Below are 25627 nucleotides of genomic sequence, written 5' to 3'. Positions count from 1 at the left end.
TGTTCACTATTCTCTGTATTCACTGTTCTTATGGTTCACTGTTCTCTCTATTCACTTATCACTCAGTTTAGTGCTCCCTGTGTTCTCTGTTCTCAGCGTTCACTGTTGTCTGTGTTCACTTTTCTCTGTGTTCAGTGTTTCCTGTGTTCTCTGTTCTCTGTGTTCCCAGAACTCTGTGTTCAGTGTTGTCTGTGTTCAATGTTCTCTGTGTTCACTCTTCTCTGTGTTCTCTGTTTTCAGTGTTCTCTATGTTCACTGTTTTCTGTGTTCACTCTTCTCTGTGTTCTCTGTTTTCAGTGTTCTCTATGTTCACTGTTTTCTGTGTTCACTGTTTTCTGTGTTCACTGTTCTCTGTGTTCACTATTCTCTGTGTTCACTGTTTTCTGTGTTCAGTGTTATCTGTTTTCAGTGTTCTCTGTTTTCAGTGTTCTCTGTTCACTGATTTCGGTGTTCACTGTTTTCTGTGTTCACTATTCTCAGCGTTCACTGTTGTCTGTGTTCACTTTTCTCTGTGTTCAGTGTTCCCTGTGTTCTCTGTTCTCTGTGTTCCCAGATCTCTGTGTTCAGTGTTGTCTGTGTTCAATGTTCTCTGTGTTCACTCTTCCCTGTGTTCTCTGTTTTCAGTGTTCTCTATGTTCACTGTTTTCTGTGTTCACTCTTCTCTGTGTTCTCTGTTTTCAGTGTTCTCTATGTTCACTGTTTTCTGTGTTCACTGTTTTCTGTGTTCACTGTTCTCTGTGTTCACTGTTCTCTGTGTTCACTGTTCTCTGTGTTCAGTGTTATCTGTTTTCAGTGTTCTCTGTTCACTGATTTCGGTGTTCACTGTTTTCTGTGTTCACTATTCTCTGTGATCACCGATTTCTGTGTTCACTCTTCTCTGTGTTCACTGTTCTCTGTGTTCACTGTTCTCAGTGTTTACACTAAGTTCACTGTTCTCTGTGTTCACTGATCTCTGTGATCACTGTTGTCTTGTTCACTATTCTCTGTGCTCACTGTTTTCTGTGTTCACTGTTCTCTGTGTTCAGTGTTCTCTGTTTTCAGTGTTCTCTGTGTTCACTGTTTTTTGTGTTCACTGTTCTCTGTGTTCACTATTCTCTGTATTCACTATTCTCATGGTTCACTGTTCTCTCTTTTCACTGTTCTCTCTGTTCAGTGCTCCCTGTGTTCTCCGTTCTCTGTGTTCACTGTTCTCTGTGTTCACTGTACTCAGTGTTCACTCTGAGTTCACCGTCCTTTTTTTTAACTCTGTGTTCAGTGTTCTCTGTGTTCACTGTTCTCTGTTTTCAGTGTTCTCTGGGTCACTGTTCTCAGTGTTCACTGTTTTCTATGTTCACTGTTCTCTTGTTCACTATTCTCTGTGTTCACTGTTTTCTGTGTTCACTCTTCTCTGTGTTCAGTGTTCTCTGTTTTCAGTGTTCTCTGTGTTCACTGTATTTTGTGGTCACTGTTCTCTGTGTTCACTATTCTCTGTATTCACTGTTCTCATGGTTCACTGTTCTCTCTTTTCACTGTTCTCTCAGTTTAGTGCTCCCTGTGTTCTCCGTTCTCTGTGTTCACTGTTCTTTGTGTTCACTGTTCTCTGTGTTCACTGTTCTCTGTGTTCAATGTTCTCTGTGTTCAGTGTTCCCTGTGTTCTCTGTTCTCTGTGTGCACTGTTCTCTGTGTTCAGTATTCTCTGTGTTCACTTTTCTGTGTGTTCACTGTTCTCTGTGTCCTGTGTTCTCTGTTTTCAGTGTTTTCTGTGTTCACTGCTTTATGTGTTCACTGTTCTCTGTGTTCACTATTTTCTGTGTTCACTCTTTTCTGTATTCACTGTTCTCCGTGTTCACTGTTATCTTGTTCACTATTCTCTGTGTTCACTGTTTTCTGTGTTCACTCTTCTCTGTGTTCAGTGTTCTCTGTTTTCAGTGTTCTCTGTGTTCACTGTTTTTTGTGTTCACTGTTCTCTGTGTTCACTATTCTCTGTATTCACTGTTCTCATGGTTCACTGTTCTCTCTATTCACTTTTCTCTCAGTTTAGTGCTCCCTGTGTTCTCCGGTCTCTGTGTTCAATGTTATCTGTGTTCACTGTTGTCTGTGTTCACTGTTCTCAGCGTTCACTGTTGTCTGTGTTCACTTTTCTCTGTGTTCAGTGTTCCCTGTGTTCTCTGTTCTCTGTGTTCCCAGATCTCTGTGTTCAGTGTTGTCTGTGTTCAATGTTCTCTGTGTTCACTCTTCTCTGTGTTCTCTGTTTTCAGTGTTCTCTATGTTCACTGTTTTCTGTGTTCACTGTTCTCTGTGTTCTCTGTTTTCAGTGTTCTCTTTGTTCACTGATTTCGGAGTTCACTATCTCTGTGTTCACTGTTCTCTGTGCTCACTGTTCTCTGTGTTCACTGTTCTCTGTGTTCAGTGTTATCTGTTTTCAGTGTTCTCTGTTCACTGATTTCGGTGTTCACTGTTTTCTGTGTTCACTATTCTCTGTGATCACCGATTTCTGTGTTCACTCTTCTCTGTGTTCACTGTTCTCTGTGTTCACTGTTCTCTGTGTTTACTGTTCTCTGTGTTCACTGTTCTCAGTGTTCACTTTGTGTTCACTTTCACTGTGTTCACTGTACTCAGTGTCCTCTTTGTGTGCACTCTGTGTTCAGTGTTCTCTGAGTTCACTGTTCTCTGTGTTCACTTTTCTCTGTGTTCAGTGTTCTCTGTTTTCAGTTTTCTCTGTGTTCACTGTTTTCAGTGTTCAGTGTTCTCTAGTTTCAGTGTTGTCTGTTTTCAGTGTTCTCTGTGTTCACTGTGATCAGTGTTGACTCTGTGTTCACCGTTCTCTTTGTTCACTCTGTGTTCTGTGTTCTCTCTGCTCACTGTTCTCGGTGTTCACTGTTCTCAGTGTTCACTTTGTGTTCAGTGTTCTCTGAGATCACTGTTCTCTGTGTTCACTGTTTTCTGTATTCGGTGTTCTCTGTTTTCAGTGTTCTCTGTGTTCACTGATCTCTGTGTTCACTGTTCTCTCTTTTCACTGCTTTCTGTGTTCACTGTTATCTGTGTTCACTGTTCCCTGTGTTCTTTGTTCTCTGTGTTACTGTTGTCTGTCTTCCCTGTTCTCTGTGTTCACTGTTCTCAGTGTTCACTTTGTGTTCACTTTCTCTGTGTTCACTGTACTCAGTATACACTTCGTGTTCACTCTGTGTTCAGTGTTCTCTGAGTTCACTGTTCTCTGTGTTCAATTTTCTCTGTGTCAGTGTTCTCTGTTTTCAGTGTTTTCTGTGTTCACTGTTCTCTGTGTTCACTGTTCTCTGTGTTCAGTGTTGTCTGTTTTCAGTGTTCTCTGTGTTCACTGTTTTCTGTGTTCACTCTGTGTTCACTTTTTCTGTGTTCACTGTAATCAGTGTTGACTCTGTGTTCACCGTTCTCTTTGTTCACTCAGTGTTCTGTGTTCTCTGTGTTCACTGTTCTCGGTGTTCACTGTTCTCAGTGTTCACTTTGTGTTCACTTTCTCTGTGTTCACTGTACTCAGTGTTCACTCTGTGTTCAATCTGTGTTCAGTGTTCTCTGAGTTCACTGTTCTCTGTGTTCACTGTTCTCTGTATTCAGTGTTCTCTGTTTTCAGTGTTCTCTGTGTTCACTGTTCTCTGTGTTCACTCTATGTTCACTTTCTCTGTGTTCACTGTACTCAGTGTTCAATCTCTGTTCACCGTTCTCTTTGTTCACTGTGTTTTCACTGTTCTCTGGGTTCACTGTTCTCTGTGTTCACTGTTCTCTGAGTTCACTGTTCTCTGTGTTCAGTGTTCTCTGTTTTCAGTGTTCTCTGTGTTCACATTTTTTCTGTGTTCACGGTTTTCTGTGTTCACTGTTCTCTTTGTTCAGTGTTGTCTGTGTTCACTGTTCTCTTTGTTCACTGTTCTCTGTGTTCACTGTTCTCAGTGTTTACACTGTGTTCACTGTTCTCTGTGTTCACTGTTCTCAGTGTTCACTTTGTGTTCACTTTCTCTGTGTTCACTGTACTCAGTGTTCTCTTTGTGTTCACTCTGTGTTCAGTGTTCTCTGAGTTCACTGTTCTCTGTGTTCACTTTTCTCTGTGTTCAGTGTTCTCTGTTTTCAGTGTTCTCTGTGTTCACTGTTTTCTGTGTTCACTGTTCTCTGTGTTCAGTGTTGTCTGTTTTCAGTGTTCTCTGTGTTCACTGTAATCAGTGTTGACTCTGTGTTCACCGTTCTCTTTGTTCACTCTGTGTTATGTGTTCTCTGTGCTCACTGTTTTCGGTGTTCACTGTTCTCAGTGTTCACTTTGTGTTCAGTGTTCTCTGAGTTCACTGTTCTCTGTGTTCACTGTTCTCTGTATTCAGTGTTCTCTGTTTTCAGTGTTCTCTGTGTTCACTGTTCTCTGTGTTCACTGTTCTCTCTTTTCACTGCTTTCTGTGTTCACTGTTCTCTGTGTTCTCTGTTCCCTGTGTTCTCTGTTCTCTGTGTTACTGTAGTTTGTGTTCACTGTTCTCTGTGTTCACTGTTCTCAGTGTTCACTTTGTGTTCACTTTCTCTGAGTTCACTGTACTCAGTGTTCACTTTGTGTTCACTCTGTGTTCACTGTTCTCTGTGTTCACTGTTCTCTGTGTTCACTGTTCTCTGTGTTCAGTGTTCTCTGTGTTCACTGTTCTCTGTGTTCACTGTTCTCTGTGTTCAGTGTTGTCTGTTTTCAGTGTTCTCTGTTTTCACTGTTTTCTGTGTTCACTCTGTGTTCACTTTCTCTGTGTTCACTGTAATCAGTGTTGACTCTGTGTTCGCCGTTCTCTTTGTTCACTCAGTGTTCTGTGTTCTCTGTGTTCACTGTTCTCGGTGTTCACTGTTCTCAGTGTTCACTTTGTGTTCACTTTCTCTGTGTTCACTGTACTCAGTGTTCACTCTGTGTTCAATCTGTGTTCAGTGTTCTCTGAGTTCACTGTTCTCTGTGTTCACTGTTCTCTGTATTCAGTGTTCTCTGTTTTCAGTGTTTTCTGTGTTCACTGTTCTCTGTGTTCACTGTTCTCTCTTTTCACTGTTGTCTGTATTCACTGTTCTCTGTTTTCACTGTTCCGTGTGTTCTCTGTTCTCTGTGTTACTGTTGTCTGTGTTCACTGTTCTGCGTGTTCACTGTTTTCTGAGTTCACTATTCTCTGTGTTCAGTGTTGTCTGTGTACACTGTTCTCAGTGTTCACTCTATGTTCACTTTCTCTGTGTTCACTGTACTCAGTGTTCAATCTGTGTTCAGCGTTCTCTTTGTTCACTGTGTTTTCAGTGTTCTCTGGGTTCACTGTTCTCTGTGTTCACTGTTCTCTGAGTTCACTGTTCTCTGTGTTCAGTGTTCTCTGTTTTCAGTGTTCTCTGTGTTCATATTTTTTCTGTGTTCACGGTTTTCTGTGTTCACTGTTCTCTTTGTTCAGTGTTGTCTGTGTTCACTGTTCTCTTTGTTCGCTGTTCTCTGTGTTCACCGTTCTCAGTGTTTACACTGTGTTAACTGTTCTCTGTGTTCACTGTTCTCAGTGTTCACTTTGTGTTCACTTTCTCTGTGTTCACTGTACTCAGTGTACTCTTTGTGTTCACTCTGTGTTCAGTGTTCTCTGAGTTCACTGTTCTCTGTGTTCACTTTTCTCTGTGTTCAGTGTTCTCTGTTTTCAGTGTTCTCTGTGTTCACTGTTTTCTGTGTTCACTGTTCTCTGTGTTCAGTGTTCTCTAGCTTCAGTGTTGTCTGTTTTCAGTGTTCTCCGTGTTCACTATTCTCTGTGTTCATTGTTTTCTGTATTAACTGTTCTCTGTGTTCACTGCAATCAGTGTTGACTCTGTGTTCACCGTTCTCTTTGTTCACTCTGTGTTATGTGTTCCCTGTGCTCACTGTTCTCGGTGTTCACTGTTCTCAGTGTTCACTGTTCTCAGTGTTCACTTTGTGTTCACTTTCTCTGTGTTCACTGTACTCAGTGTTCTCTTTGTGTTCACTCTGTGTTCAGTGTTCTCTGAGTTCACTGCTCTCTGTGTTAACTTTTCTCTGTGTTCAGTGTTCTCTGTTTTCAGTGGTCTCTGTGTTCACTGTTCTCTGTATACAGTGTTCTCTGTTTTCAGTGTTCACTGTGTTCACTGCTTTCTGGGTTCACTGTTCTCTCTGTTCACTATTCTCTGTGTTTACTGTTTTCTGTACTCACTGTTCTCTTTGTTCGCTGTTCTCTGTGTTCAGTGTTCTCTGATACCACTTTTCTTTGTGTTCACTGTTCTCTGTGTTCAGTGTTCTCTGTTTTCAGTGTTCCCTATGTTCTCTGTTCTCTGTGTTCAGTATTCTCTGTGTTCACTGTTCTGTGTGTTCACTGTTCTCTGTGTTCTTGTTCTCTGTTTTCAGTGTTTTCTGTGTTCACTGCTTTCTGTGTTCACTGTTCTCTGTGTTCACTATTCTCTGTGTTCACTGTTTTCTGTATTCACTCTTCTCTGTGTTCACTGTTCTCTCTGTTCACTATTCTCAGTGTTTTCTCTGTGTACAGTGTTCTCTGTGTTCACTGGTCTCAGTGTTCACTCTCTGTTACTTTCTCTGTGTTCACTGTACTCAGTGTTCACTCTGTGTTCAACGCCCTTTTTTTACTCTGTGTTCAATGTTCTCTGTGTTCACTGTTCTCTGTTTTCAGTGTTCTCTGGGTCACTGTTCTCAGTGTTCACTCTTTTCTGTATTCACTGTTCTCTTGTTCACTATTCTCTGTGTTCACTGTTTTCTGTGTTCACTGTTCTCTGTATTCAGTGTTCTCTGTTTTCAGTGTCCTCTGTTTTCACTGTTCTCTGTGTTCACTGTTCTCTCTTTTCACTGCTTTCTGTGTTCACTGTTCTCTGTGTTCTCTGTTCCCTGTGTTCTCTGTTCTCTGTGTTACTGTAGTTTGTGTTCACTGTTCTCTGTGTTCACTGTTCTCAGTGTTCACTTTGTGTTCACTTTCTCTGAGTTCACTGTACTCAGTGTTCACTTTGTGTTCACTCTGTGTTCAGTGTTCTCTGAGTTCACTGTTCTCTGTGTTCACTGTTCTCTGTGTTCAGTGTTCTCTGTGTTCACTGTTCTCTGTGTTCACTGTTCTCTGTGCTCAGTGTTGTCTGTTTTCAGTGTTCTCTGTGTTCACTGTTTTCTGTGTTCACTCTGTGTTCACTTTCTCTGTGTTCACTGTAATCAGTGTTGACTCTGTGTTCGCCGTTCTATTTGTTCACTCAGTGTTCTGTGTTCTCTGTGTTCACTGTTCTCGGTGTTCAGTGTTCTCAGTGTTCACTTTGTGTTCACTTTCTCTGTGTTCACTGTACTCAGTGTTCTCTTTGTGTTCACTCTGTGTTCAGTGTTCTCTGAGTTCACTGCTCTCTGTGTTAACTTTTCTCTGTGTTCAGTGTTCTCTGTTTTCAGTGTTCTCTGTGTTCACTGTTCTCTGTATACAGTGTTCTCTGTTTTCAGTGTTCACTGTGTTCACTGCTTTCTGGGTTCACTGTTCTCTCTGTTCACTATTCTCTGTGTTTACTGTTTTCTGTATTCACTGTTCTCTTTGTTCGCTGTTCTCTGTGTTCAGTGTTCTCTGATACCACTTTTCTTTGTGTTCACTGTTCTCTGTGTTCAGTGTTCTCTGTTTTCAGTGTTCCCTATGTTCTCTGTTCTCTGTGTTCAGTATTCTCTGTGTTCACTGTTCTGTGTGTTCACTGTTCTCTGTGTTCTTGTTCTCTGTTTTCAGTGTTTTCTGTATTCACTCTTCTCTGTGTTCACTGTTCTCTCTGTTCACTATTCTCAGTGTTTTCTCTGTGTACAGTGTTCTCTGTGTTCACTGGTCTCAGTGTTCACTCTCTGTTACTTTCTCTGTGTTCACTGTACTCAGTGTTCACTCTGTGTTCAACGTCCTTTTTTTACTCTGTGTTCAATGTTCTCTGTGTTCACTGTTCTCTGTTTTCAGTGTTCTCTGGGTCACTGTTCTCAGTGTTCACTCTTTTCTGTATTCACTGTTCTCTTGTTCACTATTCTCTGTGTTCACTGTTTTCTGTGTTCACTGTTCTCTGTATTCAGTGTTCTCTGTTTTCAGTGTCCTCTGTTTTCACTGTTCTCTGTGTTCACTGTTCTCTCTTTTCACTGCTTTCTGTGTTCACTGTTCTCTGTGTTCTCTGTTCCCTGTGTTCTCTGTTCTCTGTGTTACTGTAGTTTGTGTTCACTGTTCTCTGTGTTCACTGTTCTCAGTGTTCACTTTGTGTTCACTTTCTCTGAGTTCACTGTACTCAGTGTTCACTTTGTGTTCACTCTGTGTTCAGTGTTCTCTGAGTTCACTGTTCTCTGTGTTCACTGTTCTCTGTGTTCAGTGTTCTCTGTGTTCACTGTTCTCTGTGTTCACTGTTCTCTGTGTTCACTGTTCTCTGTGTTCAGTGTTGTCTGTTTTCAGTGTTCTCTGTGTTCACTGTTTTCTGTGTTCACTCTGTGTTCACTTTCTCTGTGTTCACTGTAATCAGTGTTGACTCTGTGTTCGCCGTTCTCTTTGTTCACTCAGTCTTCTGTGTTCTCTGTGTTCACTGTTCTCGGTGTTCACTGTTCTCAGTGTTCACTTTGTGTTCACTTTCTCTGTGTTCACTGTACTCAGTGTTCACTCTGTGTTCAATCTGTGTTCAGTGTTCTCTGAGTTCACTGTTCTCTGTGTTCACTGTTCTCTGTATTCAGTGTTCTCTGTTTTCAGTGTTCTCTGTGTTCACTGTTCTCTGTGTTCACTGTTCTCTCTTTTCACTGTTGTCTGTGTTCACTGTTCTCTGTTTTCACTGTTCCGTGTGTTCTCTGTTCTCTGTGTTACTGTTGTCTGTGTTCACTGTTCTGCGTGTTCACTGTTCTCTGAGTTCACTATTCTCTATGTTCAGTGTTGTCTGTGTTCACTGTTCTCAGTGTTCACTCTATGTTCACTTTCTCTGTGTTCACTGTACTCAGTGTTCAATCTCTGTTCACCGTTCTCTTTGTTCACTGTGTTTTCACTGTTCTCTGCGTTCACTGTTCTCTGTCTTCACTGTTCTCTGAGTTCACTGTTCTCTGTGGTCAGTGTTCTCTGTTTTCAGTGTTCTCTGTGTTCACATTTTTTCTGTGTTCACGGTTTTCTGTGTTCACTGTTCTCTTTGTTCAGTGTTGTCTGTGTTCACTGTTCTCTTTGTTCGCTGTTCTCTGTGTTCACTTTTCTCAGTGTTTACACTGTGTTCACTGTTCTCTGTGTTCACTGTTCTCAGTGTTCACTTTGTGTTCACTTTCTCTGTGTTCACTGTACTCAGTGTTCTCTTTGTGTTCACTCTGTGTTCAGTGTTCTCTGAGTTCACTGTTCTCTGTGTTCACTTTTCTCTGTGTTCAGTGTTCTCTGTTTTCAGTGTTCTCTGTGTTCACTGTTTTCTGTGTTCACTGTTCTCTGTGTTCAGTGTTCTCTAGCTTCAGTGTTGTCTGTTTTCAGTGTTCTCTGTGTTCACTGTAATCAGTGTTGACTCTGTGTTCACCGTTCTCTTTGTTCACTCTGTGTTATGTGTTCTCTGTGCTCACTGTTTTCGGTGTTCACTGTTCTCAGTGTTCACTTTGTGTTCAGTGTTCTCTGAGTTCACTGTTCTCTGTGTTCACTGTTCTCTGTATTCAGTGTTCTCTGTTTCCAGTGTTCTCTGTGTTCACTGTTCTCTGTGTTCACTGTTCTCTCTTTTCACTGCTTTCTGTGTTCACTGTTCTCTGTGTTCTCTGTTCCCTGTGTTCTCTGTTCTCTGTGTTACTGTAGTTTTTGTTCACTGTTCTCTGTGTTCACTGTTCTCAGTGTTCACTTTGTGTTCACTTTCTCTGAGTTCACTGTACTCAGTGTTCACTTTGTGTTCACTCTGTGTTCAGTGTTCTCTGAGTTCACTGTTCTCTGTGTTCACTGTTCTCTGTGTTCAGTGTTCTCTGTGTTCACTGTTCTCTGTGTTCACTGTTCTCTGTGTTCACTGTTCTCTGTGTTCAGTGTTGTCTGTTTTCAGTGTTCTCTGTTTTCACTGTTTTCTGTGTTCACTCTGTGTTCACTTTCTCTGTGTTCACTGTAATCAGTGTTGACTCTGTGTTCGCCGTTCTCTTTGTTCACTCAGTGTTCTGTGTTCTCTGTGTTCACTGTTCTCGGTGTTCACTGTTCTCAGTGTTCACTTTGTGTTCACTTTCTCTGTGTTCACTGTACTCAGTGTTCACTCTGTGTTCAATCTGTGTTCAGTGTTCTCTGTGTTCACTGTTTTCTGTGTTCACTGTTCTCTGTGTTCTGTGTTCTCTGTTTACAGTGTTCTCTGTGTTCACTGTTCTCTGTGTTCACTGTTCTCTCTTTTCACTGCTTTCTGTGTTTACTGTTCTCTGTGTTCACTGTTCCCTGTGTTCTCTGTTCTCTGTGTTACTGTTGTCTGTGTTCACTGTTCTCTGTGTTCACTGTTCTCAGTGTTCACTTTGTGTTCACTTTCTCTGTGTTCACTGTACTCAGTGTTTACTTTGTGTTCACTCTGTGTTCAGTGTTCTCTGAGTTCACTGTTCTCTGTGTTCAGTGTTCTCTGTTTTCAGTGTTCTCTGTGTTCACTGTTTTCTGTGTTCACTCTGTGTTCACTTTCTCTGTGTTCACTGTAATCAGTGTTGACTCTGTGTTCGCCGTTCTCTTTGTTCACTCAGTGTTCTGTGTTCTCTGTGTTCACTGTTCTCGGTGTTCACTGTTCTCAGTGTTCACTTTGTGTTCACTTTCTCTGTGTTCACTGTACTCAGTGTTCACTCTGTGTTCAATCTGTGTTCAGTGTTCTCTGAGTTCACTGTTCTCTGTGTTCATTGTTCTCTGTATTCAGTGTTCTCTGTTTTCAGTGTTCTCTGTGTTCACTGTTCTCTGTGTTCACTGTTCTCTCTTTTCACTGTTGTCTGTATTCACTGTTCTCTGTTTTCACTGTTCCGTGTGTTCTCTGTTCTCTGTGTTACTGTTGTCTGTGTTCACTGTTCTGCGTGTTCACTGTTCTCCGAGTTCACTATTCTCTGTGTTCAGTGTTGTCTGTGTTCACTGTTCTCAGTGTTCACTCTATGTTCACTTTCTCTGTGTTCACTGTACTCAGTGTTCAATCTCTGTTCACCGTTCTCTTTGTTCACTGTGTTTTCACTGTTCTCTGCGTTCACTGTTCTCTGTCTTCACTGTTCTCTGAGTTCACTGTTCTCTGTGTTCAGTGTTCTCTGTTTTCAGTGTTCTCTGTGTTCACATTTTTTCTGTGTTCACGGTTTTCTGTGTTCACTGTTCTCTTTGTTCAGTGTTGTCTGTGTTCACTGTTCTCTTTGTTCGCTGTTCTCTGTGTTCACCGTTCTTAGTGTTTACACTGTGTTCACTGTTCTCTGTGTTCACTGTTCTCAGTGTTCACTTTGTGTTCACTTTCTCTGTGTTCACTGTACTCAGTGTTCTCTTTGTGTTCACTCTGTGTTCAGTGTTCTCTGAGTTCACTGTTCTCTGTGTTCACTTTTCTCTGTGTTCAGTGTTCTCTGTTTTCAGTGTTCTCTGCGTTCACTGTTTTCTGTGTTCACTGTTCTCTGTGTTCAGTGTTCTCTAGCTTCAGTGTTGTCTGATTTCAGTGTTCTCTGTGTTCACTGTAATCAGTGTTGACTCTGTGTTCACCGTTCTCTGTGTTCACTGTTCTCTGTATTCAGTGTTCTCTGTTTTCAGTGTTCTCTGTGTTCACTGTTCTCTGTGTTCACTGTTCTCTCTTTTCACTGCCTTCTGTGTTCACTGTTCTCTGTGTTCTCTGTTCCCTGTGTTCTCTGTTCTCTGTGTTACTGTAGTTTGTGTTCACTGTTCTCTGTGTTCACTGTTCTCAGTGTTCACTTTGTGTTCACTTTCTCTGTGTTCACTGTACTCAGTGTTCACTTTGTGTTCACTCTGTGTTCAGTGTTCTCTGAGTTCACTGTTCTCTGTGTTCACTGTTCTCTGTGTTCAGTGTTCTCTGTGTTCACTGTTCTCTGTGTTCACTGTTCTCTGTGTTCACTGTTCTCTGTGCTCAGTGTTGTCTGTTTTCAGTGTTCTCTGTGTTCACTGTTTTCTGTGTTCACTCTGTGTTCACTTTCTCTGTGTTGTTTGTAATCAGTGTTGACTCTGTGTTCGCCGTTCTATTTGTTCACTCAGTGTCCTGTGTTCTCTGTGTTCACTGTTCTCGGTGTTCAGTGTTCTCAGTGTTCACTTTGTGTTCACTTTCTCTGTGTTCACTGTACCCAGTGTTCTCTTTGTGTTCACTCTGTGTTCAGTGTTCTCTGAGTTCACTGCTCTCTGTGTTAACTTTTCTCTGTGTTCAGTGTTCTCTGTTTTCAGTGTTCTCTGTGTTCACTGTTCTCTGTATACAGTGTTCTCTGTTTTCAGTGTTCACTGTGTTCACTGCTTTCTGGGTTCACTGTTCTCTCTGTTCACTATTCTCTGTGTTTACTGTTTTCTGTATTCACTGTTCTCTGTGTTCACTGTTCTCTGTGTTCACTGTTCTCAGTGTTTTCTCTGTGTATAGTGTACTCTGTGTTCACTGGTCTCAGTGTTCACTCTCTGTTCACTTTCTCTGTGTTCTCTGTACTCAGTGTTCACTCTGTGTTCACCGTCCTTTTATTTACTCTGTATTCACTGTTGTCTGTGGTCACTGTTCTCTGTGTTCACTGTTCTGTGTGTTCAGTGTTATCTGTTTTCTGTATTCTCTGTTCACTGATTTCGGTGTTCACTGTTTTCTGTGTTCACTGTTCTCTGTGTTCACTATTCTCTGTGTTCAACCGATTTCTGTGTTCACTGTTCTCTGTGTTCACTGTTCTCAGTGTTTACACTGTGTTCACTGTTCTCTGTGTTCACTGTTCTCAGTGTTCACTTTGTGTTCACTTTCTCTGTGTTCACTGTATTCAGGGTTCACTTTGTGTTCACTCTGTGTTCACTCTTCTCTGTGTTCAGTGTTCTCTGAGTTCACTGTTCTCTGTGTTCACTGTTCTCTGTGTTCAGTGCTCTCTGTTTTCAGTGTTCTCTGTGTTCACTGTTTTCTGTGTTCACTGTTTTCTGTGTTCACTGTTCTCTTTGTTCACTATTCTCTGTGTTCACTGTTCTCTCTGTTCACTGTTCTCTCTGTTCACTCTTCTCTTTGTTCAGTGTTGTCTGTTTTCACTGTTCTCTGTGTTCGATGTTCTCTGTGTTCACTGTTCTCTGTGTTCAGTGTTCTCTGTTTTCAGTGTTGTCTGTGTTCACTGGTCTCAGTGTTCACTCTCTGTTCACTTTCTCTGTGTTCTCTGTACTCAGTGTTCACTCTGTGTTCACCGTCCTTTTATTTACTCTGTATTCACTGTTGTCTGTGGTCACTGTTCTGTGTGTTCACTGTTCTCTGTGTTCAGTGTTATCTGTTTTCAGTCTTCTCTGTTCACAGAATTTGGTGTTTTCTGTGTTCACTATTCTCTGTGATCACAGATTTCTGTGTTCACTGTTCTCTGTGTTCACTGTTCTGCGTGTTCACTGTTCTGCGTGTTCACTGTTCTCTGTGTTCAGTGCTGTCTGTGTTCACTGTTCTCAGTGTTCACTCCATGTTCACTTTCTCTGTGTTCACTCTACTCAGTGTTCAATCTGTGTTCACCGTTCTCTTTGTTCACTGTGTTTTCACTGTTCTCTGAGTTCAGTGTTCTCTGTGTTCAGTGTTCTCTGTTTTCAGTGTTCTCTGTGTTCACATTTTTTCTGTGTTCACTGTTTTCTGTGTTCACTGTTCTCTTTGTTCAGTGTTGTCTGTGTTCACTGTTCTCTTTGTTCGCTGTTCTCTGTGTTCAGAGTTCTCTGATACCACTGTTCTTTGTGTTCACTGTTCTCTGTGTTCAGTGTTCTCTGTTTTCAGTGTTCCCTGTGTTCTCTGTTCTCTGTGTTCAGTATTCTCTGTGTTCACTGTAATCAATGTTGACTCTGTGTTCACCGTACTATTTTTTCACTCTGTGTTCAGTGTTCTCTGTGTTCACTGTTCTCTGTGTTCAGTGTTATCTGTTTTCTGTATTCTCTGTGTTCACTGATTTCGGTGTTCACTGTTTTCTGTGTTCACTGTTCTCTGTGTTCACTATTCTCTGTTTTCAACCGATTTCTGTGTTCACTGTTCTCTGTGTTCACTGTTCTCTGTGTTCACTGTTCTCAGTGTTTACACTGTCTTCACTGTTCTCTGTGTTCACTGTTCTCAGTGTTCACTTTGTGTTCACTTTCTCTGTGTTCACTGTATTCAGTGTTCACTTTGTGTTCACTCTGTGTTCACTCTTCTCTGTGTTCAGTGTTCTCTGAGTTCACTGTTCTCTGTGTTCACTGTTCTCTGTGTTCAGTGTTCTCTGTTTTCAGTGTTCTCTGTGTTCACTCTTTTCTGTGTTCACTGTTTTCTGTGTTCACTATTCTCTGTGTTCAACCGATTTCTGTGTTCACTGTTCTCTGTGTTCACTGTTCTCAGTGTTTACACTGTGTTCACTGTTGTCTGTGTTCACTGTTCTCAGTGTTCACTTTGTGTTCACTTTCTCTGTGTTCACTGTATTCAGTGTTCACTTTGTGTTCACTCTGTGTTCACTCTTCTCTGTGTTCAGTGTTCTCTGAGTTCACTGTTCTCTGTGTTCACTGTTCTCTGTGTTCAGTGTTCTCTGTTTTCAGTGTTCTCTGTGTTCACTCTTTTCTGTGTTCACTGTTTTCTGTGTTCACTGTTCTCTTTGTTCACTATTCTCTGTGTTCACTGTTCTCTCTGTTCACTGTTCTCTGTGTTCACTCTTCTCTTTGTTCAGTGTTGTCTGTTTTCACTGTTCTCTGTGTTCGATGTTCTCTGTGTTCACTGTTCTCTGTGTTCAGTGTTCTCTGTTTTCAGTGTTCTCTGTGTTCACTGTTTGCTGTGTTCACTGTTGTCTGTGTTCACTGTTGTCTGTGTTTTTGTTCTCTGTGTTCAGTGTTCGCTGTGTTCTCTGTTCTCTGTGTTCACTGTTCTCTGTGTTCAGTATTCTCTGTTTGCACTGTTCTGTGTGTTCACTGTTCTCTGTGTTCTGTGCTCTCTGTTTTCAGTGTTTTCTGTGTTCACTGCTTTCTGTGTTCACTGTTCTCTGTGTTCACTATTCTCTGTGTTCACTCTTCTCAGTGTTTTCTCTCTGTACAGTGTTCTCTGTGTTCACTGGTCTCAGTGTTCACTCTCTTTTCACTTTCTCTGTGTTCACTGTACTCAGTGTTCAATTTCTGTTCACCGTTCTCTTTGTTCACTGTGTTTTCACTGTTCTCTGGGTTCACTGTTCTCTGTGTTCACTGTTCTCTGAGTTCACTGTTCTCTGTGTTCAGTGTTCTCTGTTTTCAGTGTTCTCTGTGTTCACATTTTTTCTGTGTTCACTGTTCTCTTTGTTCAGTGTTGTCTGTGTTCACTGTTCTCTTTGTTCGCTGTTCTCTGTGTTCACTGTTCTCAGTGTTTACACTGTGTTCACTGTTCTCTGTGTTCACTGTTCTCAGTGTTCACTTTGTGTTCACTTTCTCTGTGTTCACTGTACTCAGTGTTCTCTTTGTGTTCACTCTGTGTTCAGTGTTCTCTGAGTTCACTGTTCTCTGTGTTCACTTTTCTCTGTGTTCAGTGTTCTCTGTTTTCAGTGTTCTCTGTGTTCACTGTTTTCTGTGTTCACTGTTCTCTGTGTTCAGTGTTCTCTAGCTTCAGTGTTGTCTGTTTTCAGTGTTCTCTGTGTTCACTGTAATCAGTGTTGACTCTGTGTTCACCGTTCTCTTTGTTCACTCTGTGTTATGTGTTCTCTGTGCTCACTGTTTTCGGTGTTCACTGTTCTCAGTGTTCACTTTGTGTTCAGTGTTCTCTGAGTTCACTGTTCTCTGTGTTCACTGTTCTCTGTATTCAGTGTTCTCTGTTTCCAGTGTTCTCTGTGTTCACTGTTCTCTGTGTTCACTGTTCTCTCTTTTCACTGCTTTCTGTGTTCACTGTTCTCTGTGTTCTCTGTTCCCTGTGTTCTCTGTTCTCTGTGTTACTGTAGTTTGTGTTCACTGTTCTCTGTGTTCACTGTTCTCAGTGTTCACTTTGTGTTCACTTTCTCTGAGTTCACTGTACTCAGTGTTCACTGTTCTCTGTGTTCAGTGTTCTCTGTGTTCACTGTTCTCTGTGTTCACTGTTCTCTGTGTTCAGTGTTGTCTGTTTTCAGTGTTCTCTGTTTTCACTGTTTTCTGTGTTCACTCTGTGTTCACTTTCTCTGTGTTCACTGTAATCAGTGTTGACTCTGTGTTCGCCGTTCTCTTTGTTCACTCAGTCTTCTGTGTTCTCTGTGTTCACTGTTCTCGGTGTTCACTGTTCTCAGTGTTCACTTTGTGTTCACTTTCTCTGTGTTCACTGTACTCAGTGTTCACTCTGTGTTCAATCTGTGTTCAGTGTTCTCTGAGTTCACTGTTCTCTGTGTTCACTGTTCTCTGTATTCAGTGTTCTCTGTTTTCAGTGTTCTCTGTGTTCACTGTTCTCTGTGTTCACTGTTCTCTCTTTTCACTGTTGTCTGTATTCACTGTTCTCTGTTTTCACTGTTCCGTGTGTTCTCTGTTCTCTGTGTTACTGTTGTCTGTGTTCACTGTTCTGCGTGTTCACTGTTCTCCGAGTTCACTATTCTCTGTGTTCAGTGTTGTCTGTGTTCACTGTTCTCAGTGTTCACTCTATGTTCACTTTCTCTGTGTTCACTGTACTCAGTGTTCAATCTCTGTTCACCGTTCTCTTTGTTCACTGTGTTTTCACTGTTCTCTGGGTTCACTGTTCTCTGTGTTCACTGTTCTCTGAGTTCACTGTTCTCTGTGTTCAGTGTTCTCTGTTTTCAGTGTTCTCTGTGTTCACATTTTTTCTGTGTTCACGGTTTTCTGTGTTCACTGTTCTCTTTGTTCAGTGTTGTCTGTGTTCACTGTTCTCTTTGTTCGCTGTTCTCTGTGTTCACCGTTCTTAGTGTTTACACTGTGTTCACTGTTCTCTGTGTTCACTGTTCTCAGTGTTCACTTTGTGTTCACTTTCTCTGTGTTCACTGTACTCAGTGTTCTCTTTGTGTTCACTCTGTGTTCAGTGTTCTCTGAGTTCACTGTTCTCTGTGTTCACTTTTCTCTGTGTTCAGTGTTCTCTGTTTTCAGTGTTCTCTGTGTTCACTGTTTTCTGTGTTCACTGTTCTCTGTGTTCAGTGTTCTCTAGCTTCAGTGTTGTCTGATTTCAGTGTTCTCTGTGTTCACTGTAATCAGTGTTGACTCTGTGTTCACCGTTCTCTTTGTTATGTGTTCCCTGTGCTCACTGTTCTCGGTGTTCACTGTTCTCAGTGTTCACTTTGTGTTCAGTGTTCTCTGAGTTCACTGTTCTCTGTGTTCACTGTTCTCTGTATTCAGTGTTCTCTGTGTTCACTGTTCTCTGTGTTCACTGTTCTCTGTGTTCACTGTTCTCTCTTTTCACTGCTTTCTGTGTTCACTGTTCTCTGTGTTCTCTGTTCCCTGTGTTCTCTCTTCTCTGTTTTACTGTAGTTTGTGTTCACTGTTCTCTGTGTTCACTGTTCTCAGTGTTCACTTTGTGTTCACTTTCTCTGTGTTCACTGTACTCAGTGTTCACTTTGTGTTCACTCTGTGTTCAGTGTTCTCTGAGTTCACTGTTCTCTGTGTTCACTGTTCTCTGTGTTCAGTGTTCTCTGTGTTCACTGTTCTCTGTGTTCACTGTTCTCTGTGTTCACTGTTCTCTGTGCTCAGTGTTGTCTGTTTTCAGTGTTCTCTGTGTTCACTGTTTTCTGTGTTCACTCTGTGTTCACTTTCTCTGTGTTCACTGTAATCAGTGTTGACTCTGTGTTCGCCGTTCTATTTGTTCACTCAGTGTCCTGTGTTCTCTGTGTTCACTGTTCTCGGTGTTCAGTGTTCTCAGTGTTCACTTTGTGTTCACTTTCTCTGTGTTCACTGTACCCAGTGTTCTCTTTGTGTTCACTCTGTGTTCAGTGTTCTCTGAGTTCACTGCTCTCTGTGTTAACTTTTCTCTGTGTTCAGTGTTCTCTGTTTTCAGTGTTCTCTGTGTTCACTGTTCTCTGTATACAGTGTTCTCTGTTTTCAGTGTTCACTGTGTTCACTGCTTTCTGGGTTCACTGTTCTCTCTGTTCACTATTCTCTGTGTTTACTGTTTTCTGTATTCACTGTTCTCTGTGTTCACTGTTCTCTGTGTTCACTGTTCTCAGTGTTTTCTCTGTGTATAGTGTACTCTGTGTTCACTGGTCTCAGTGTTCACTCTCTGTTCACTTTCTCTGTGTTCTCTGTACTCAGTGTTCACTCTGTGTTCACCGTCCTTTTATTTACTCTGTATTCACTGTTGTCTGTGGTCACTGTTCTCTGTGTTCACTGTTCTGTGTGTTCAGTGTTATCTGTTTTCTGTATTCTCTGTTCACTGATTTCGGTGTTCACTGTTTTCTGTGTTCACTGTTCTCTGTGTTCACTATTCTCTGTGTTCAACCGATTTCTGTGTTCACTGTTCTCTGTGTTCACTGTTCTCAGTGTTTACACTGTGTTCACTGTTCTCTGTGTTCACTGTTCTCAGTGTTCACTTTGTGTTCACTTTCTCTGTGTTCACTGTATTCAGTGTTCACTTTGTGTTCACTCTGTGTTCACTCTTCTCTGTGTTCAGTGTTCTCTGAGTTCACTGTTCTCTGTGTTCACTGTTCTCTGTGTTCAGTGTTCTCTGTTTTCAGTGTTCTCTGTGTTCACTGTTTTCTGTGTTCACTGTTTTCTGTGTTCACTGTTCTCTTTGTTCACTATTCTCTGTGTTCACTGTTCTCTCTGTTCACTGTTCTCTCTGTTCACTCTTCTCTTTGTTCAGTGTTGTCTGTTTTCACTGTTCTCTGTGTTCGATGTTCTCTGTGTTCACTGTTCTCTGTGTTCAGTGTTCTCTGTTTTCAGTGTTGTCTGTGTTCACTGGTCTCAGTGTTCACTCTCTGTTCACTTTCTCTGTGTTCTCTGTACTCAGTGTTCACTCTGTGTTCACCGTCCTTTTATTTACTCTGTATTCACTGTTGTCTGTGGTCACTGTTCTGTGTGTTCACTGTTCTCTGTGTTCAGTGTTATCTGTTTTCAGTCTTCTCTGTTCACAGAATTTGGTGTTTTCTGTGTTCACTATTCTCTGTGATCACAGATTTCTGTGTTCACTGTTCTCTGTGTTCACTGTTCTGCGTGTTCACTGTTCTGCTTGTTCACTGTTCTCTGTGTTCAGTGTTGTCTGTGTTCACTGTTCTCAGTGTTCACTCCATGTTCACTTTCTCTGTGTTCACTGTACTCAGTGTTCAATCTGTGTTCACCGTTCTCTTTGTTCACTGTGTTTTCACTGTTCTCTGTTTTCAGTGTTCTCTGTGTTCAGTGTTCTCTGTTTTCAGTGTTCTCTGTGTTCACATTTTTTCTGTGTTCACTGTTTTCTGTGTTCACTGTTCTCTTTGTTCAGTGTTGTCTGTGTTCACTGTTCTCTTTGTTCGCTGTTCTCTGTGTTCAGAGTTCTCTGATAACACTGTTCTTTGTGTTCACTGTTCTCTGTGTTCAGTGTTCTCTGTTTTCAGTGTTCCCTGTGTTCTCTGTTCTCTGTGTTCAGTATTCTCTGTGTTCACTGTAATCAATGTTGACTCTGTGTTCACCGTACTATTTTTTCACTCTGTGTTCAGTGTTCTCTGTGTTCACTGTTCTCTGTGTTCAGTGTTATCTGTTTTCTGTATTCTCTGTGTTCACTGATTTCGATGTTCACTGTTTTCTGTGTTCACTGTTCTCTGTGTTCACTGTTCTCAGTGTTTACACTGTCTTCACTGTTCTCTGTGTTCACTGTTCTCAGTGTTCACTTTGTGTTCACTTTCTCTGTGTTCACTGTATTCAGTGTTCACTTTGTGTTCACTCTGTGTTCACTCTTCTCTGTGTTCAGTGTTCTCTGAGTTCACTGTTCTCTGTGTTCACTGTTCTCTGTGTTCAGTGTTCTCTGTTTTCAGTGTTCTCTGTGTTCACTCTTTTCTGTGTTCACTGTTTTCTGTGTTCACTGTTCTCTTTGTTCACTATTCTCTGTGTTCACTGTTCTCTCTGTTCACTGTTCTCTGTGTTCACTCTTCTCTTTGTTCAGTGTTGTCTGTTTTCACTGTTCTCTGTGTTCGATGTTCTCTGTGTTCACTGTTCTCTGTGTTCAGTGTTCTCTGTTTTCAGTGTTCTCTGTGTTCACTGTTTGCTGTGTTCACTGTTGTCTGTGTTCACCGTTGTCTGTGTTTTTGTTCTCTGTGTTCAGTGTTCGCTGTGTTCTCTGTTCTCTGTGTTCACTGTTCTCTGTGTTCAGTATTCTCTGTTTGCACTGTTCTGTGTGTTCACTGTTCTCTGTGTTCTGTGCTCTCTGTTTTCAGTGTTTTCTGTGTTCACTGCTTTCTGTGTTCACTGTTCTCTGTGTTCACTATTCTCTGTGTTCACTCTTCTCAGTGTTTTCTCTCTGTACAGTGTTCTCTGTGTTCACTGTTCTCAGTGTTCACTCTATGTTCACTTTCTCTGTGTTCACTGTACTCAGTGTTCAATCTCTGTTCACCGTTCTCTTTGTTCGCTGTGTTTTCACTGATCTCTGGGTTCACTGTTCTCTGTGTTCACTGTTCTCTGAGTTCACTGTTCTCTGTGTTCAGTGTTCTCTGTTTTCAGTGTTCTCTGTGTTCACATTTTTTCTGTGTTCACTGTTCTCTTTGTTCAGTGTTGTCTGTGTTCACTGTTCTCTTTGTTCGCTGTTCTCTGTGTTCACTTTTCTCTGTGTTCAGTGTTCTCTGTTTTCAGTGTTCTCTGTGTTCACTGTTTTCTGTGTTCACTGTTCTCTGTGTTCAGTGTTCTCTAGCTTCAGTGTTGTCTGATTTCAGTGTTCTCTGTGTTCACTGTAATCAGTGTTGACTCTGTGTTCAACGTTCTCTGTGTTCACTGTTCTCTGTATTCAGTGTTCTCTGTTTTCAGTGTTCTCTGTGTTCACTGTTCTCTGTGTTCACTGTTCTCTCTTTTCACTGCTTTCTGTGTTCACTGTTCTCTGTGTTCTCTGTTCCCTGTGTTCTCTGTTCTCTGTTTTACTGTAGTTTGTGTTCACTGTTCTCTGTGTTCACTGTTCTCAGTGTTCACTTTGTGTTCACTTTCTCTGTGTTCACTGTACTCAGTGTTCACTTTGTGTTCACTCGGTGTTCAGTGTTCTCTGAGTTCACTGTTCTCTGTGTTCACTGTTCTCTGTGTTCAGTGTTCTCTGTGTTCACTGTTCTCTGTGTTCACTGTTCTCTGTGTTCACTGTTCTCTGTGCTCAGTGTTGTCTGTTTTCAGTGTTCTCTGTGTTCACTGTTTTCTGTGTTCACTCTGTGTTCACTTTCTCTGTGTTCACTGTAATCAGTGTTGACTCTGTGTTCGCCGTTCTATTTGTTCACTCAGTGTCCTGTGTTCTCTGTGTTCACTGTTCTCGGTGTTCAGTGTTCTCAGTGTTCACTTTGTGTTCACTTTCTCTGTGTTCACTGTACCCAGTGTTCTCTTTGTGTTCACTCTGTGTTCAGTGTTCTCTGAGTTCACTGCTCTCTGTGTTAACTTTTCTCTGTGTTCAGTGTTCTCTGTTTTCAGTGTTCTCTGTGTTCACTGTTCTCTGTATACAGTGTTCTCTGTTTTCAGTGTTCACTGTGTTCACTGCTTTCTGGGTTCACTGTTCTCTCTGTTCACTATTCTCTGTGTTTACTGTTTTCTGTATTCACTGTTCTCTGTGTTCACTGTTCTCTGTGTTCACTGTTCTCAGTGTTTTCTCTGTGTATAGTGTACTCTGTGTTCACTGGTCTCAGTGTTCACTCTCTGTTCACTTTCTCTGTGTTCTCTGTACTCAGTGTTCACTCTGTGTTCACCGTCCTTTTATTTACTCTGTATTCACTGTTGTCTGTGGTCACTGTTCTCTGTGTTCACTGTTCTCTGTGTTCAGTGTTATCTGTTTTCTGTATTCTCTGTTCACTGATTTCGGTGTTCACTGTTTTCTGTGTTCACTGTTCTCTGTGTTCACTATTCTCTGTGTTCAACCGATTTCTGTGTTCACTGTTCTCTGTGTTCAGTGTTCTCAGTGTTTACACTGTGTTCACTGTTCTCTGTGTTCACTGTTCTCAGTGTTCACTTTGTGTTCACTTTCTCTGTGTTCACTGTATTCAGGGTTCACTTTGTGTTCACTCTGTGTTCACTCTTCTCTGTGTTCAGTGTTCTCTGAGTTCACTGTTCTCTGTGTTCACTGTTCTCTGTGTTCAGTGCTCTCTGTTTTCAGTGTTCTCTGTGTTCACTGTTTTCTGTGTTCACTGTTTTCTGTGTTCACTGTTCTCTTTGTTCACTATTCTCTGTGTTCACTGTTCTCTCTGTTCACTGTTCTCTCTGTTCACTCTTCTCTTTGTTCAGTGTTGTCTGTTTTCACTGTTCTCTGTGTTCGATGTTCTCTGTGTTCACTGTTCTCTGTGTTCAGTGTTCTCTGTTTTCAGTGTTGTCTGTGTTCACTGGTCTCAGTGTTCACTCTCTGTTCACTTTCTCTGTGTTCTCTGTACTCAGTGTTCACTCTGTGTTCACCGTCCTTTTATTTACTCTGTATTCACTGTTGTCTGTGGTCACTGTTCTGTGTGTTCACTGTTCTCTGTGTTCAGTGTTATCTGTTTTCAGTCTTCTCTGTTCACAGAATTTGGTGTTTTCTGTGTTCACTATTCTCTGTGATCACAGATTTCTGTGTTCACTGTTCTCTGTGTTCACTGTTCTGCGTGTTCACTGTTCTGCGTGTTCACTGTTCTCTGTGTTCAGTGCTGTCTGTGTTCACTGTTCTCAGTGTTCACTCCATGTTCACTTTCTCTGTGTTCACTGTACTCAGTGTTCAATCTGTGTTCACCGTTCTCTTTGTTCACTGTGTTTTCACTGTTCTCTGAATTCAGTGTTCTCTGTGTTCAGTGTTCTCTGTTTTCAGTGTTCTCTGTGTTCACATTTTTTCTGTGTTCACTGTTTTCTGTGTTCACTGTTCTCTTTGTTCAGTGTTGTCTGTGTTCACTGTTCTCTTTGTTCGCTGTTCTCTGTGTTCAGAGTTCTCTGATACCACTGTTCTTTGTGTTCACTGTTCTCTGTGTTCAGTGTTCTCTGTTTTCAGTGTTCCCTGTGTTCTCTGTTCTCTGTGTTCAGTATTCTCTGTGTTCACTGTAATCAATGTTGACTCTGTGTTCACCGTACTATTTTTTCACTCTGTGTTCAGTGTTCTCTGTGTTCACTGTTCTCTGTGTTCAGTGTTATCTGTTTTCTGTATTCTCTGTGTTCACTGATTTCGGTGTTCACTGTTTTCTGTGTTCACTGTTCTCTGTGTTCACTATTCTCTGTTTTCAACCGATTTCTGTGTTCACTGTTCTCTGTGTTCACTGTTCTCTGTGTTCACTGTTCTCAGTGTTTACACTGTGTTCACTGTTCTCTGTGTTCACTGTTCTCAGTGTTCACTTTGTGTTCACTTTCTCTGTGTTCACTGTATTCAGTGTTCACTTTGTGTTCACTCTGTGTTCACTCTTCTCTGTGTTCAGTGTTCTCTGAGTTCACTGTTCTCTGTGTTCACTGTTCTCTGTGTTCAGTGTTCTCTGTTTTCAGTGTTCTCTGTGTTCACTCTTTTCTGTGTTCACTGTTTTCTGTGTTCACTGTTCTCTTTGTTCACTATTCTCTGTGTTCACTGTTCTCTCTGTTCACTGTTCTCTGTGTTCACTCTTCTCTTTGTTCAGTGTTGTCTGTTTTCACTGTTCTCTGTGTTCGATGTTCTCTGTGTTCACTGTTCTCTGTGTTCAGTGTTCTCTGTTTTCAGTGTTCTCTGTGTTCACTGTTTGCTGTGTTCACTGTTGTCTGTGTTCACTGTTGTCTGTGTTTTTGTTCTCTGTGTTCAGTGTTCGCTGTGTTCTCTGTTCTCTGTGTTCACTGTTCTCTGTGTTCAGTATTCTCTGTTTGCACTGTTCTGTGTGTTCACTGTTCTCTGTGTTCTGTGCTCTCTGTTTTCAGTGTTTTCTGTGTTCACTGCTTTCTGTGTTCACTGTTCTCTGTGTTCACTATTCTCTGTGTTCACTCTTCTCAGTGTTTTCTCTCTGTACAGTGTTCTCTGTGTTCACTGGTCTCAGTGTTCACTCTCTTTTCACTTTCTCTGTGTTCACTGTACTCAGTGTTCAATCTCTGTTCACCGTTCTCTTTGTTCACTGTGTTTTCACTGTTCTCTGGGTTCACTGTTCTCTGTGTTCACTGTTCTCTGAGTTCACTGTTCTCTGTGTTCAGTGTTCTCTGTTTTCAGTGTTCTCTGTGTTCACATTTTTTCTGTGTTCACTGTTCTCTTTGTTCAGTGTTGTCTGTGTTCACTGTTCTCTTTGTTCGCTGTTCTCTGTGTTCACTGTTCTCAGTGTTTACACTGTGTTCACTGTTCTCTGTGTTCACTGTTCTCAGTGTTCACTTTGTGTTCACTTTCTCTGTGTTCACTGTACTCAGTGTTCTCTTTGTGTTCACTCTGTGTTCAGTGTTCTCTGAGTTCACTGTTCTCTGTGTTCACTTTTCTCTGTGTTCAGTGTTCTCTGTTTTCAGTGTTCTCTGTGTTCACTGTTTTCTGTGTTCACTGTTCTCTGTGTTCAGTGTTCTCTAGCTTCAGTGTTGTCTGTTTTCAGTGTTCTCTGTGTTCACTGTAATCAGTGTTGACTCTGTGTTCACCGTTCTCTTTGTTCACTCTGTGTTATGTGTTCTCTGTGCTCACTGTTTTCGGTGTTCACTGTTCTCAGTGTTCACTTTGTGTTCAGTGTTCTCTGAGTTCACTGTTCTCTGTGTTCACTGTTCTCTGTATTCAGTGTTCTCTGTTTTCAGTGTTCTCTGTGTTCACTGTTCTCTGTGTTCACTGTTCTCTCTTTTCACTGCTTTCTGTGTTCACTGTTCTCTGTGTTCTCTGTTCCCTGTGTTCTCTGTTCTCTGTGTTACTGTAGTTTGTGTTCACTGTTCTCTGTGTTCACTGTTCTCAGTGTTCACTTTGTGTTCACTTTCTCTGAGTTCACTGTACTCAGTGTTCACTGTTCTCTGTGTTCAGTGTTCTCTGTGTTCACTGTTCTCTGTGTTCACTGTTCTCTGTGTTCAGTGTTGTCTGTTTTCAGTGTTCTCTGTTTTCACTGTTTTCTGTGTTCACTCTGTGTTCACTTTCTCTGTGTTCACTGTAATCAGTGTTGACTCTGTGTTCGCCGTTCTCTTTGTTCACTCAGTCTTCTGTGTTCTCTGTGTTCACTGTTCTCGGTGTTCACTGTTCTCAGTGTTCACTTTGTGTTCACTTTCTCTGTGTTCACTGTACTCAGTGTTCACTCTGTGTTCAATCTGTGTTCAGTGTTCTCTGAGTTCACTGTTCTCTGTGTTCACTGTTCTCTGTATTCAGTGTTCTCTGTTTTCAGTGTTCTCTGTGTTCACTGTTCTCTGTGTTCACTGTTCTCTCTTTTCACTGTTGTCTGTATTCACTGTTCTCTGTTTTCACTGTTCCGTGTGTTCTCTGTTCTCTGTGTTACTGTTGTCTGTGTTCACTGTTCTGCGTGTTCACTGTTCTCCGAGTTCACTATTCTCTGTGTTCAGTGTTGTCTGTGTTCACTGTTCTGCGTGTTCACTCTATGTTCACTTTCTCTGTGTTCACTGTACTCAGTGTTCAATCTCTGTTCACCGTTCTCTTT

The sequence above is a fragment of the Chiloscyllium plagiosum genome, unplaced genomic scaffold, assembly GCF_037043375.1.
Source record: "Chiloscyllium plagiosum isolate Xiang-an unplaced genomic scaffold, Cpla_swu_hap1 HiC_scaffold_31, whole genome shotgun sequence".
Classification (NCBI taxonomy): domain Eukaryota; kingdom Metazoa; phylum Chordata; class Chondrichthyes; order Orectolobiformes; family Hemiscylliidae; genus Chiloscyllium; species Chiloscyllium plagiosum.
Note: the sequence above shows the minus strand (reverse complement) of the source record.